A 15,593-nucleotide genomic window follows, 5' to 3' on the forward strand; every position below is an offset into this window, starting at 1 on the left:
ATTACAATGGGGTTTTGCCACCTCGAACAGTGATGAAAAAGTATGAAGGCAATTGTCATTGCAGCCCTCGGGGAGGGCCCGGGCCGGGCCGGGGGGGCCGGAGTCCCGCGGGAGCTGCCGCCAGCCCGCCCCGCCCCGCCGGCACCCGCCGGGTTCGGAGCGGGCGGAGGAGGAGGAGGAGGAGGAGACGGAGGCAGGCGGCTGCCGGAGCGCTGCCCCAGCCCGTGCCCGCTTGTTGACCCCCCCGGGGATGACCGCCGCATCCCGCATCCCTCTGCCGGTTACCGGGTGCTCGGCTCAGGGTTCGGCACGTCCCGCTTGCGGCTGTTCCGCTGCAGAGCTGTGCGCTCACGTACGTGCGGCACCTGGTCTTCGAAGTTGTGGCTTTTTGCAGTAGGATCTGAAACTAAACTTGGGTAGGTAGTTAGACCTCGTGAAGGAGCGCTGGAGGGATCACCCTCCTGCCTGCAGCTGGGTGGGACAGCAGCTGCTCAGCAAAACGGGGACCTTGTGCTCACCGCACCACCTGTGACGTCCTGCTCCAGTCACCCGCAGCCACTTGTTAGCCAGCACCATGTGGTGAGGATGGAGCTCAGCAGCACTCAGAGATGGCTGGGGTGCTGAGGCCAGCAGCAGGCCACAGAGGTACACGAGGGGCACGCCTGGGAACAGGGTGCCTGTGCAGCCAGAGGAGCACAGGGATGCTTTTCCCTTAGGCCATCACTGCTACGCCTGCCATGCTAATAATGAACACAACTGTGCCACAAGCATGGGGTGTGGGCCTGCCCTGGGCAGGGCTCTGGCTGCTGATTGGAATAGGGAGGGTGGGCAATTACACTGACCCAATTTCTGCAGTTCTTATTTAAGTCCAGCTGTAACAGAAGAGAATTTTCCCCAAGTAAGGTGCTGCCATCTGCCTCTGAACACCAGCGATGTGATTTCACTCTTAGATCCACCCCTCCAGCACAAACATGCTTTGAATTTAGTGAAGACCAAAATAGTGGGAACAAATGCAAGAGATAAGGGGAGAGAGGAGGAGGAAAACAAACAGCGTGTCTCAAAAATGGAGGTGGCTTTGACGCTGCAGTGCCGTTTTCCGAGCTGCACCCCTTACTTGGCCATCAGCAGCAGTGGAGCCACGCAGCCCCAGCCGGCCACTGCTGATGTAGGGGCCTTTAGCTGCTGGATTTCACTAAGCTGCCCTAAGGCACTGTCTTCCTTCTAATCCCAGTTATTAGGGTTGCCTCGAGGCACTCCAAGGGCACAGGGCTGCTGAAGCAACAGTCCCACAGCCGCACTGCTGCGGCTGAGCTGCAGCCCTCCAGCAGCCCAGGGCTGACCCCCAGCTCTCCCCCCTGCAGCCAGCCTGCCCAGCTCCTCCTTCCTTCCTGCACCTCTCCTGGTTCCAGCTGCACATCAGCCCCTCATTGCAGAGCCAGCAAAGCCAGGTTTGTCCACCTTGCTAGGAGCCCTGAGCGGCGGCGCTGGTTGTGCGGTGACTCTGTAAAAGGACAGTAGCTCTCAGCTACAGGTTCCTGTTCTAATCAGGTAACGCATGCACAGATGTTATTGCTGGAAGTCCTCCTTGGGCTCAGCGATTAGATTCCTGGAAGAAAAACCTGACCCTTTGAAATGGCAATGAGTTCATCCGTTGGGTTATAGGGAAGTGTTCCTGGCCCCATGGTGCTTATGAATCAGCGTGTGCCCCTGCCAAAAAGAGCTGCTTCCTCCTCCAGCAGCGGAGCAGCCCTGAGCACAGCATCTCCCTCCAACGTCCCCACGAGCCCCACAGATTCCTTGACACCCCACACCTTAGCAGAATTAAAGTATGTCTCAAAAATCCTCAGGAGATGTGCAAAGCAGCCAACAGGCCAGGATACAGGGAACAGCTGGTTGAGATTTTCAGCCGGGATTTTCATAGAAGGGCTTTCAGGATGGGATATTTAGGCATGGGAAGAATACAGCAACATTGTTAAGTGCTAATCAGCGCAGTTATGGTTTAGCAGACACGGCCTCACAAATTTGTGTTTGGTTTGAGATTTGGGGCAACGCCGTTGTAATCTGGCGTGTGTCGCGCTTTCTTTCCTGGCTCCGTTTCTTAAAATTGTAATAGAAAGCAAATAATGATAATTCTGTTTCCCCATTTGCATTGTTTGTGCAGAGTCTAGGAATCAGAAAGTAGATGGTAAAAACATGCAAATCCCCACATTACAAATATGCAGACCACAAAGCACCACGGGGTTCAGCAGCCCTGAGCCCTGCTGTGAGTGTGCATGAGTGCACTGCAAACTGGCCCCCCGAGTTCTGAGCCTCTCCCTCCCCACTTCACCCCAACACCAGCATCTGTGGTGGTGGGGATGGTTCTAGGAGGAACAGTATTGGAATAAACACACATAGAGTAATGGGAAACAAAGAATTATTGGCGGAACCGGGGAAGAAGAGACAGAAAGCAAGTGGCTCATTCAAAAAAAGAATAGTGTGTGTAAGAAGAAATGGGCAAGTGTCAGGTTCTCCCATTTCCAGCCTCTGGGAGATGGACACTTCCAAGGAGAGAACTGCTGGCATTCTCTTAGAATTTGGAAAGGAGCCGAATTCGTAGCAGGAGCCATTGACTTATAGAGTCCAAACCATGGGCTGCTCACTGGGGCACCTCCCAGGCTGAGAGGGCTCTAATAAAATGTAAGACTAAAAAAAATCTAAGATCCAAATGTGAAAACAGTTCCAGAAACCAGAAGCTGCTGTAGAGGAAAAGATGCTGTGTGGCACTGAGTAGAGGGATTATTCAGAGGAATAAAAATGTGAGCAAGCAGTGGGATTTTCCTCTCTGCTTAAGACCTAGAGCTCTTGGAAAGTAGATCTGCTGTGAAAATCAGAGCTGCAGATTTTAAACAAAAGCAGCTTTCTGCAAAAACACATCTCCCACCACTTGGCATCATCGACGCGGAGCAGAGCTCTCTGTGTCAGGGGAAGAGGGTTTGTTCCTTGGAGAGGATGACCCCTCCCCTCCTTGTGGACCACCAAGACCAGGCAGAAGCGTCAGGGTGACCTTGCTCGATGACACCACGGGATCAAGAAGATGGGCAAAGCTCGCTCCTATTGTATATCGGTGAAAAAAAGGTGAAGTCAGCAAGAGCTTGGCTTCAGTTTGCCGTTGAATTGGAGCCTGGGCATCTTCCCCACGCACAGCGTTTTTCACCAAGGGGGGTTCTAAGCAAAGGTATGAAGCGTATTCCTGAATGCACCTATTTTGCCAAAGCTGAAAATAAACGTGCGTTTTGACATCCTGTTTTTTCTCTCGCAAACAAAAATAGCCAGGACAGACACAATGCGCGCCTGAAAGCTCACGTTTGTACCAGCGAGAACAAGCGCAGCAGTCAGCACCTCTGCGAAGGCTCATTAAAGGAGTTATTTCCCCCCACAGGACTTGTCAATCTGATTTCACAGACAAGGCAAGTAATTATTAGGATATTTATGCTAATTTTATTTTCCGACCGCAACCTAACCCCTGGAGTTACAGCCCTCCAAAACACATTGTGTGATCTGGCAGCGCTTCAAGCCCTGCTGACTTACCTCCCGTAATTAGTGCCTTTACCTCAGTGGATCCACTCAGCCCCTGTACCCTGGCTCTCTGCGAAACCCCAGGTGCTTATTTTTAATGAGTACAGCCATGAAGAAAATATATTCCCAACACAAGTTGTGAAGAGAAGCATCAGCAACTTGTGGAAGTGCAAGCTGTATGTTTGCTGGTGGCTGGAGTGAGTCGAGAAGATCAACTCATCCACTCGCTCTGTTTTTTGCTCGGTGTACAAGGTTTCACGTTATGCAGGCAGCTTTATGCAGGCAGTTCTCTGTAATAACCCTTTGTTAGAGCCTACCATGGAACAGCATGAGCAGAAGAGCTGTAGCTAAAATATTTTGCCCGAAGCAAAAACCTCTTCTATGACTGATGAGCGCTGTTTGTTAGAATTACCTGTAGATTAAATTATATTCTCAAGGGCTATTAAACGAGATGGTCTCGAGTAGGTCTGGCTCAACTGAGAAGTACGTTCTTTCTAATGAAAAAAAGCTGAGAAGAGCAGTGAACTTTCTGATAGAAGCCTGCCAGGTGCGCAGTTCACATAAAATATTTCATTCTCCAAGACCCATCACCAAAACAGCTTACTTTGGGTTACTCTGAATTGCTGGCCCCGGCTCCAGCTCGCCAGCAGCCCAGTCTCAAATGGACAGCAGGCACAGCAGAAGGTAGGAGCGATTCCTTGGGAGTAAATAAAGGAGGGGCATTGCCTTGGCCAGCACCAGAACCCCCCAAGGCGTCCTGCAGCCCCACCACCCTACATGAAATCCCAACCTTGATCTAGAAAATTCTGGGCATTCCAGGCCTTGCAAAAACTCACACTGGGCTAAAGCCCTCCTTGCAAGGTTCTTTGCTCTCAAGAAGCCCTAAGTGTTTCCCAGTTCCCAGCTAGAGTGTGGAGTGGAGACACAGCCAAGATAGATCTGACTTGCTCGTCAGAAGAAAACTCAAGTTATTCATTGGGCAGCAGCCATATGAGATCCCTCATGCATGGTCAGCAAGTTTCATTGGCCCTTTGATCACAGCTGCCCAAACTGATCCCTGCTATCCCAAGAGTCAAATGGGAACATGTTGATATCAAAAAGTATAATGTGATCTGCAAGCCTAACACAGGCATGAATGAAATATTAAAATGTGAATAAGGCAAAAAACGTCTTTGGAGAAGCCTGCCCATAGCCTCCAGGAAAACATTGCTGAGTTTCAAGCAGAGCAGCCTCAGACTCACCTATTTCTAACATAGCGTTCTTGACCACAGTCACACTGGACGCCCACAGGATTTTCAACACTACCAACCTGAAAAAGTGGGAAAAAGTATATAAAAACTTACACGCATCTATACTTATGTATATTTATAAAAGCAAATAAAAGCAAATAATAAAAAGAAAAGTGTACTTGTCTGCATTTTTCCCCCGCAAATTCAGACAGGCCATCCTGGTAAACCGGTGAGCCAGAAGGAATGGCTCGTCCGCACTGGGTATCTCTCAAGACTGTGAAATTGTTAATGCTGCTGTTGTCAAAAAGCCAGAATTGGCCACGATGACAGAGAAAAGGAGTAAATAAGTGTAAATGTGCATGGTTTGCCCATTTGGTTCCTACACTGGGGTTCAGGCCAAGCACGCTGCTATAGAGGTCAATGCCAGCTGGAGCTGGTTGGATAGCAAAGTACACAAACAAATATAAAAATATTTTCTTGAATCTGCAACGCATTGGTTCAGCAGCGGGCAGGTGCTGCTCCTGCTTGTGGGGGCTTCCCCAGACAGGCGAGCTTTGTGAAATTCTAAATATGTGCTGTGTTCCCAAGGTGGTACAAAAGCCAGTCCAGTGAAATTTGTAATCCTGAATACGTCATTCACTCTTTGTTAACTGCCTCTGTGGCTTAACTGACACCAAGAAAAGAGCACCTTATTGGTAACTATTTAAATGAGGGAGAGGAAGATGAGAAAATGAGAAAGCGAGAGAAGCATTCCCAAGTACAATTTTTCATCTTTAATGGAAATGTTTTACATCATATTAAATTAGATTACAAATCGCTTTTACTCTGTTCCTCTATCATAATTGCAAGACTGTTTTCTGAGCACAGCCAGCTGTCTGGTTACTGGAACCCATCATTTTTGGTTGTCTATAATACCTAGCTTTAAGTGAAAAAGCAGTACAATTGTGCCTACCTTTGGAGACTGTTCATGACTGAGCAGTAGGTGAACATGTCCTAAAAGCACCGAGACCTGGGCACACTTCAGGCCATCCAGACAAAATGATGAACCTTCCATTTAAAAAGCATGTACAGCCCAGGTAGCACATTCATCTTCCTTTCCCCCTGTAGACACACGTTAGAGGGGAGAATCGTTGACTGGCACAGTGGCTTCATCTCGAGGAGAATTGTGATCACAGGCTGAGATCCTCATCTCTCCTCATCCCTAAGTTAGCTTCTATTACCCTAGCTGCTTGGAAGTGAGCAAACATGGCAAACATCACCTGCAGGAGCTGGGAGAAATACTGGACGCACTGCTACCATTGGAGTTAGAAAATTGAAGCAGAAAAAATAATCTGCTACAAATCCAAAATTACTTGGTCACAGTTCAAGACCCGATGGAGTTTAGTGGTGTTTCATTCTTTTAAATTCACCTCCTTATTTAGAAAAAGAAAAGCTGGGAAACTGCAGAGTAATGAAAGAAGAGCATAATCTAAAATGAGGAAGGGCACATAGGATCAAATAAAAAATTCAGGGAAGGCAACATCTCACCAGACAAGAAGGCTGCAGAGGAGTTGCAGGGTATCTCCCCTCCTCGTATGGGAAAAGCGATCGAAGAAAGCACTATGCATTCATCCCTTGAGGAAATATTTATGTGTTGTTGGTTTTGCTTTCCTGCAGAAAAATGACTGTGAGAGCTCCGTCAGCTGTAGCAGCAGCAAAGTTCAGCCACCTCCACGCACTCGGCCCCGACCAGCTGGGCCTGTGCAGGGCCAGCCATAGGAACCACAACAGATACAAAGAGCTTGATAACACTGTTTGATAGAGAAAATTCTCAGCTACAAAACACTATTTTTCAACACAGTCACCACTATTAGCTGTGCGTTCTCACCAGTGTTGAACCCAGGTTGGGAACCGTGCCTCTTCCATAGCAGCCAACCAGAGCCCCTACAGCAAGGCCTCTCTGGGCCAGAGGTTCGGTCTCCATCCCGTCTGTAAGCAGGCAGATCCTTTATGTAACTTTGGCTTCTGTATGAGTAACAGATTCACTCCTATGGGCTCAAAATACAATTCAAAATGGATAAAAAAATAGTTTTCTGCAGAGACAGAGGCACATGCATTCATGCAAATACAAATTCACATTGCAACATCAAATAGAAGTGTGGCATGTAGATTAAGTGCATAAATACAGTGGTAGTTTGTGCTTGCTTGGTTTTTAAACAGCAGAAGAGCAAATTCCCTCCAGCTCCAGCATAGATGTTCTGTAAGAGGCTGTTCTACATCTGTAAGAAACAATAAACTGAAGAGAACAAGATGATTTCATGTTTTACTTTAAAGCCAAGTAGAACATAAAGCGAGTATTTCTCCCAGAAGAGCTTTCTTGGTTTTAACTAATTCACTACAGTAAAACAAAGGAGAAATAGATAAAGTTCTGTGTTCTGTGGGAGCTGGTGTACTCAGGCCAGCTTCCCCGGAGCCCCGCGCTGGCAGGGAGCACGTCTGGAACCAGCAGGAGCAAAACAGGAGGTTTGCAAGGTTTTTGCCAGAGGAAAGAGCACTGCAGGCACTCTGCACGCTGGCGCGGTCTCGCAGCACTTGTTTGCTGTACTTACTTGAAGAACTAAAAGAAATGGGGCTTAAGGGAAACTCCATGTGATAACTTTGCTCGCGCAGCCAGTAACGGCGTGTCCATCCTGGCGTTTCAGTCTCCAATATACAAAACAAAGATGTTTCTGACGTGGGAGCCTCAGCCAGGTACTCTCCAAGTAAGGCTGGAGAGCATTTAAAGCAAAAAGGCCTAAGTTGTCTTGTTCTGGCGTACACTTAACACTAGCAACAAAACCCAACGTCCCCAGGAGATCGGCGAAGCCCCCGCACTTATCCTTCCCTTCCTATCCTTCTCTGCTCTAACTCTGACCCCAGTGTCTCCAGACAGAGCTGTGGTTGGGCAGAAGCCATTGCAGAGCCAGAGACTCTTTGAGGTTGCAGGGGAGAGCTCTCCGCTCCTCCTGCTTTCAGGCAGGCAAACACTGGGTTCAGAATCCAGAAGTGCAGCCAACCCAAACCATACGTACCACCCAGCAACGAATGCTGGAGCAAACAGCAAACCAGACCCCGTGCCTGCACCCGATTCACCCGCTGCCTGCAGCCTGCCTGCTCACCCAGCATTGCCCTCCAAGGATCCCTTCCCTCCCACCCACTTCCTTTCTGGCTCATGCTGCTGCACACACCTTCCCACCCGGAGCTGCCCGCACTTACGTTGTCTCCTGCGCCTGTTCTGAGCTCTGCTTTGTTCAGAGCCCCACTGGGGGAAATCAGTGCCACGACTGCACACAAAGCTGCTAGAAACAGCGCCATTAACCAGCGCATCCCCTAGCCAGAGTGCCAACAACAGACACGCATCTCACCTCCGCTTCTAAAGGTGGAACTCTGGAACTCTGTTCTGCCCACGAGGCTGGGGACACTCCGAGGTGCTGCTGTGCTCCAGCACATTCGTAGGGAACGAAAGGAAGGAATCAGTGAAGACAGAGGCCAGTGTCTGGCTGCCTCCCAAAGGGAGCAGCATTCCCAAGGGCACCGTCATGCACACGGCCACTGCCAGCTGCACGGGATGAAGGCACTAATGACCGAGTTCCTTCCTAAACATTCTATTTGCTGCTATTAGGTGTGTAAGATCCATCACTGCTCACCTGCTACTGCTACCATAGTTATCTGGAAACTTATCTATAGCTCCAGGTCGGGAATTTCAATTGGCAGTAGACTGAACTGGAGATGGAGAGAATGAGTAAATGAGGGCATTTTTCCGTCTCTTACAAAGCCCCTGCCTTCCTTACAATGGGATGTATAGTCACTCCAGCAGCTGGTACATCTGCAGCACAGCAGCTCCAGTTACTGACATTTCCCAGAGGTTTCCTTAGGTTCATGGGCAGGGACAGGTTTTCTCTGTGCCAAGCCCTGCTTGCTCTGCACAGTGCCTCACCTTAGCAGCCATCATCCATGGCTTTTCCTGTGAGCATTTTACCGGTTTTAGATATTAGCAACCTTATCAGAAAGCAACAAAACAGCTAAGAAAGCCTCGGTCTCCCCATCCAACACAGATCAAGAAATTCTAGCTGACAGGCGTTGGATCTGGCCTCTATTTAGCGAGCATCACATTATAGTGCAGCAGTCATTTTTCTCCTGCTCTCCGTAAAGTGGGAAGTGAAGTCGCCATCATTCTCTTAACAATGTGAGGGATTAAGGAGCTCATTTCCAAATCGCTGCAATAAAACACAATTGGCAGGCAGGAGGAGAATGAGAATTGAAAAAAAAAAAAAAGAGCATACGAAGAGCAGGTGGAAAGAACAAACGGCACTTAAAAGCAAGGCATGGCACTTGGCTACCTGAGCAGCACAGAGGGCTGGGGATGGGGAGTGCAATGTCCCTCCCCTTTCACGCCCCGACAGCTCCTTCCCACTGCCTCAGTCGGTCTATAAATAAAAGTGTCCTGTCATCATCTTCTCTGATCCACCCCCTCTGTTCTCCTTCAGGCTGGCTTTGCTTTCCCTGTGCTCAGCCAGCCCGAGGGGATGCTCAGTCCCTCGGGATTGCCCCCCTCGAGCCAGAAATGCCTCCAGGTCCTGGAGATGGAGGTCGGGAAACCGCTGGCTGAATGTGGAATATTAGAGCGGGGCTCAGGTGAGGCTCAGCACACCCTCAGAACGGAGCACAGCTGCTTTCACTGTGCTTTTAGGGGGGGTGCAGCCTGCCCTGAGCACCTGCATCTCCAGCCAGCTTCACCTGAGCTTTCTCCTTTTTCTTTCTTAGAAAACAAAGCAAAACAAACCCCAGTGTTTATGTAGCCACAGTGTGAATGAATGTATGTTTGATCTATGTGCCCCCTTGCCTCAACCTCAAACTCCAGATTCTTATCGGGGACAGAAAAAAAAAGATGCTTCCTGAGGTGCATGTGAGTCAGTCCCACGCTCTTGCCTAGCCCTCCAGGAGCTTCCCTCACTGCTGCAAGAAGCGGGTCGCTTGTAAGTACTGCTCGGATGGAGCTCTGGCTGTCAAGCTTCTAGTCCTTAAATAACACAACAATATCAGGGAAATGGCAAGAGACAAAGACTAAAGTGCCTCCCTTTGTCCCCATTTGCCTTCTAATTTGCTATCTTGTCCATGCAGAATACAAACCCTTCTGGGCAAAGGCTCTTTGTTCCCATGCAGTGCAGTAACACAATGGGACACCAACATGCCTACAGAGGTTGCCCTGATATATTTGTATTACCCAGAATGTCATCCTGGGAGTTGTTGACTTTTCTATTTCTGTTTTTAACACAAGAATTCAGAAAAGGGACCATAAAGGAGTAGAACCACCTCAGAATGCATTTCAAAACCGTTTTCCATTTCACACATCCCCATCTTCCTTGCACACGGAGAGCACGAGGGAGCTGAGATAAGGAGCACAGCCTTTCAGGTTCCCTTCCCTCCCAGCAGACGCCGAACAATTTAACTCCCTTCTTTTCTAGATGGCTGCACATGCCTGGCATGGGCTTGATTTATATCAGGCATTAGAGCACTGTGCTCAGGAGCTTGCTAACCTTCCAAAAACCCTTTAGTGCATCAGCTCTATCCGTACACTTAGACATGTTTCTTTCTTTAGACCTTTCTTTTTCTCCCTTGTGAGAATGCAATCCTTTTGGCACAGGCTGAAACTATTATTTCAGTTACAGTGGGCAAATGAGTGCGATGGACAACATGAATAACACATACCAAATAAGTCACTGAGTCAGAGGTCTCTGAGGACACGCTGGAGATGCCTCTGCTGGGTCCCACAGAAGCACTCAGCAGTTGGTACATAGTCTAAAATTTCACTTTTCATCTCAAACAAAACTTAGAGCTCTGCTACACTGGAGAAGTTGGAAACCACGAAGCGTGCCGTTTGTACTCCAGGGCAGAGAACGGACGAGCTCCTGAACTCCACGGAAGTCCATGCTGGTACACAGAGCTTCCTGGAGCTGCAGTTTACATAAAAACCAAGTGACAAAAAAATGAGTCATCCCTACTTTGCTCTTTTGCAATTTGCTGGAGGACGTGGTTCTGGGGTTTATTCTTAAAGAAATAGAACTATGTTTTAGTTGGAAGCGCTTTGTTCTAAGTCCTCGTGCCAGTGTCTCACATCTGTAACTGTTTGCCCCTGAAGTGCCCATAGCGTAGATGAAACGGTCAGGATAGCAGCTCGGGGTTTGGGAACTGACAGGTTTGACTTTTTGTAGCTCCAAAATCTTCCCTCTGCAGACAAGAGCATGAATTTTGGCTCAGGTACATAAAAGTGTTTGGATCTTTGTTCTGTTGAAGTGCCTCATTCTTATTGCATAGGAGCTACAAAATGTGAACTCCTCTTCCAATCCAGAACTGACTATTTGAGCTGTACATCCCCCCATGTACGAAATGTGAGTAACTGTACTTCCTTGTTCCACGCGTGCACAGCGGGGAAAAATGCATCCAGAACATGCTCCACTAAACAGATACTCTACAAATCCCAAAGTTTACCCGAACAAATGCAAACCCCAAAGTTTGTCCAAACAGCCTTCTCCTGCTCAGCTCCTACACTACACCCCTTCCCCCTACTGTTATCCTCTCGGACGCAGTGTACCCCAACAACCCCAGGAAGAGAGTCAAGCAGGACAGTTTGCCCAGAAGCTGGCTTCTTTAGGGACACGTGAAAACGAAGACAAATCAATTAAAGGCACGAGGACAACGTGCTTAAGACAAAACACGCGGGGTTCCCCTGTGACCCCTCTCCTCCAGTGAGCTGTGCTCCTGGATCCCAATCCTCCTTCCAGAGGGATTAGCAGGGATTGAGCGCTGGCAGCTCCCGAGTGGGGATCATCACCTGTCCCTGTGCCCATGCATTCCCGTGGTGACCAGCACTGGGCAGTGAGCTCTGCAGTATTAATGCTGATGACTTAGAGTGTGAACTCACCAAGGGCAAAGTTGGGGTGGAAATGGAAAATGTAGGTGAGGTGTTAGGAAGAAACTCTTTACTCAGGGAAGGCTGAGGCCCTGGCACTGCTGCCCAAAGCTGCGGGTACCCCATCCCTGGAGGTGCCCGAGGCCATGGGTGGGCCCTGGGCAGCCTGGGGGGTTGGGGCAGCCAGCCCACGGCAGAGCTTGGGTGGGCTTTAAAGTCCCTACTGACCCAAGGCATTCTGCGGTCCTACCAAAGTTTGCTAATGGCACTAAAGTGGTGGAAATCTCAGAAAAAAAAAAGATCTCATAGATCTGCTGGAGGGAAGAGAAACAGGATTGCTTCATGTGCAGTTATAAATACCAGAGGTCACAGACAGATCATTCTTATGGCTCTCTGGTCAAACACACTGCAGCATCACCAGACCTGAGCTGAGCGCGCACGGCGTGACATTAGAATGATGGCAACACGGAGGGGAATTTCTCCATCAATAAACACAGTTCTGGAGAATCCTTACTCACACGGTCACACCACTGTTAGCTTTCCAGCTAAACGAATCCCTTCTCTCCCTTGCTCAGCATTTTACTGGGAGCATCAGTCCTGCCCTGTGCAAAGCAGGGTGCTACAGCCTCGACCAAGGCACGCACAGCAACCAGCCACCGTGCTCCTGTGGTGACAAGTGTCACTGCTCCTGCAGGAACAGCCCCGTCATTCACCGTGTGTTGTCCTGGATTCCACTTGCTGTGTGTTTGAGTGCCACTTTAAATGCATTAGTGCCCATTTTCATACGTTTGCTACTGGAATTGCAAATATGTTCTGGTGTTGCCTTGAATTAGAAATGAGGATATCATGGACCCTAAACAGTGAGGGGCCACTATTCTCCTCCACAAATGCAGTTCTTCATACAAACACAGACACCTTTCTAAACAACATTATTTTTCTAAAGCAAATGCAGATGACCCCCAGCAACCTCGCTCTTCCACCAAAATTCAGTTGCAGAGCATTTTTATTGTGGTCATATCTTGGAAAGCTGACATCTTGTCACATCAGGGACTATGGTCCATCACTTCATAGATCATTCTGACACCAGCTGACAAGAAATGCCCATTTTGTTATTATGATTTCTATGTTTTTAGAGAACAGATCAGCTAGCTGGTCTTTCGAACCAATACACTTCAAAATGTTTTGTCTGGCCTGAGTTTCTACAGGTAATCCATATGAAAATAACCCAACCCTCAGTTTGTGACAGTGCCGTATTGCCTTCAGACGCTGACACTCCTACTTTGCTCCCAGCACACCAGCCCCGAGCCTGAGGGAAGGGCTCTATGGGTCACCATACCTCGTGCACACTTCTGAAAAAGCTTCCGAGTGTTCTGCTTTGCAGGAGCAGAGCAATGGCATCTGCCACTGAGCCAGCACTCTGGCCCTGACACTCACTGTTGCAGGTCCTGGTTTTATCTACCTACAACTTACTCCAATGTCAGGTAACCTCGCCTGACTTCTGAAACCAGCCATTCCCTTGGTGGAACCCACTCACCTCCATCAGACCCATCCAGGCCCAGCACTCACTACCATTTGCATCCTGAAGCCGGCACACATGGGCATGCAAAGCCCCGGGTCAAGCGAGTCCTGAGGATTTGGATCTGCGTAATGGAGAAGAGGATTGAACCCATGTGATACCAGCATCTGCTGTAGACACTTTCACGAGAAGCACATTGGATTTGCTTTATCCCTTCAAAACAGCGACAGGAAGACATCTCTAGGAAAATAGGAAAGCGTCAGCGTGCTGTTTCAGTGTGATTACTACACTGCAGATGTATCGTAAAACATTACTATACCATGCCTAGCACTGGCTCTGGAAATCAGGAAAGAAGTGCTAATATGCCACAAATCCGACACAAAAATGATCTCTCGGGCAAAAATACAGAGGTAACTGCAATAATAATATAGTGTCTGCTTGTCTCTATGCTGATGCAAATGGGAGGAAATTAACTAAAGAGAGAGAAAATGAACTAAAGAGCTATTTGCAGTCACAGAACAAGGGAAATCTGATGAGAGACGGGCAGCACTGCCAGGGGAGGCAGCACCCGTGTTGTAACGATGTGATACTATCACACTGGTTAGCAATTTCTATGAGATAAGCTTTGCTGCGAGGAAACAGGGCCACGAAACCGAGCAGCGGCACCGGGCTCCTGCGAGCATCGGGACAGCTGAAATCACAGAGTAAATCCCTGATTAGCTGGGGCCTGAGAGGAGCCAGAAATTATCTCATGCTTAAAGATCAAACAAAGGTACGTGGCCAGATCCTCAACTAATTTAACAGAGCTGTGACTAAATCCATCCATTTCTACAGCCCAGGAGCTGCCTGCTGCCCAGTTCTACAAATAAAGGTGGTTCTGGGGTGAATGCTCAGTGGTTCTTGCAGTGCTGCAGTCCCCCGGTGCGGTTTTAAATGGCTTATTACAACACACCCTCCTATTAAGCCATCTGAACTTTAACCTTTTGCCTTTTTCACTTCATGCAGTGGATTTATCTAAGTGGTGTACTCAAATGGAATTGCTAGATGCTCTGCAACATCATCAATTTATTCATTTAGCAAAGAGCGGTGCCTGAAGGATAGAGACACACAGGCTAATACCGAGCTCCTAACTGCACTCACCTGGCAGGGCCTCGTGTCACTCAGCCTTAGCAGAAAGCCTCACACGCTCACAGCAAAACTCTGAAGTGCTGAATTAGTTCACACTGGTGTTAGCTCATTCCTGGAGCGCCGCGACTTTCCCAGCCATTACTGCGTGCTACTCCTCACCCTCATTATCTCCTGCATTAGACACCTGTCAAAGCCCATCCCATTCCTAGGGAAGAGAATAAATAACTGAATGCTCACCGTGCCTGTTTGCATTGTCGCCTCCATTTTTCCTTGCACTTGGCAGTTCCCTCATTTTTGATTTGCCTTTGCCAACTCTTCTCTCTGCTGGCATAATGCTACATTTCGGGAGGATGGGAAAATTAATAGAAAAGCACTCGCACTGAAAACTGCACTGGGATGATATTAAGTACACCTAATTGACTCGTTAATGAATGCCTCGTGCAACAAAATCATTTTGGTTCCAACTCCTTAATCTGTGATTTTCCATTAAAAAAAGAATAGCGACAGACACCAGTTTAGTTAAGTGCAGAAGGGGGATGGGAGGCAACTCAGAAATAGGCAGCAGCTCCTGGTTAGCAGCTAATCAGAGAAGAGCCTCACCTGCCCAGCGTGCCCATCCTCTCCATCCCCTTGAAGTAGGGCAGATGGAGGCAGCTCCTCACCAGGCCATGTGCCCCCCAGGCCGCAGATAGGCTGTAAGCTGCAGCCCGAGCTGCCTGCCATCAGGGTACCCCGTACTGCAGCTGTCACGTTTTTCAGCCCCATTTCACTTAAATTTAGTCCCTGCTTGGACTTGGCTGCTGCCGCCACAATGGTGTTCACTATGCTGGATCTCTGGGCTGAGGCCAATGGGATGGAGTTCAACAAGACCAAGTGCAGGGTCCTGCACCTTGGCCACAATCCCAGGTAATGCTACAGGCTTGGGGCAGAGTGGCTGGAAGACTGTGTGGAGGAAACCGACCTGGGGGCATTGATTGATGCTCAGCTGCGCATGAGCCAGCAGTGTGCCCAGGTGACCAAGAAGGCCAATGGCATCCTGGCTTGTAGCAGCAACAGTGCAGCAGCCAGCAGGACAGGGATGTGATCGTCCCCTGTACTCAGCTCTGGTGAGGCCACTCCTCTGTGCTGTGTTCAGATTTGGGCCCCCCACTGCAAGAAAGACATTGAGAGCCTAGAGCGTGTTCAGAGAAGGGCAGCAAAGCTGTGAGGGGTCTGGAGCACAAGTTTTATGAGG

The sequence above is a fragment of the Numida meleagris genome, chromosome 11 (assembly GCF_002078875.1).
Source record: "Numida meleagris isolate 19003 breed g44 Domestic line chromosome 11, NumMel1.0, whole genome shotgun sequence".
NCBI classification, from domain to species: Eukaryota; Metazoa; Chordata; class Aves; order Galliformes; family Numididae; genus Numida; species Numida meleagris.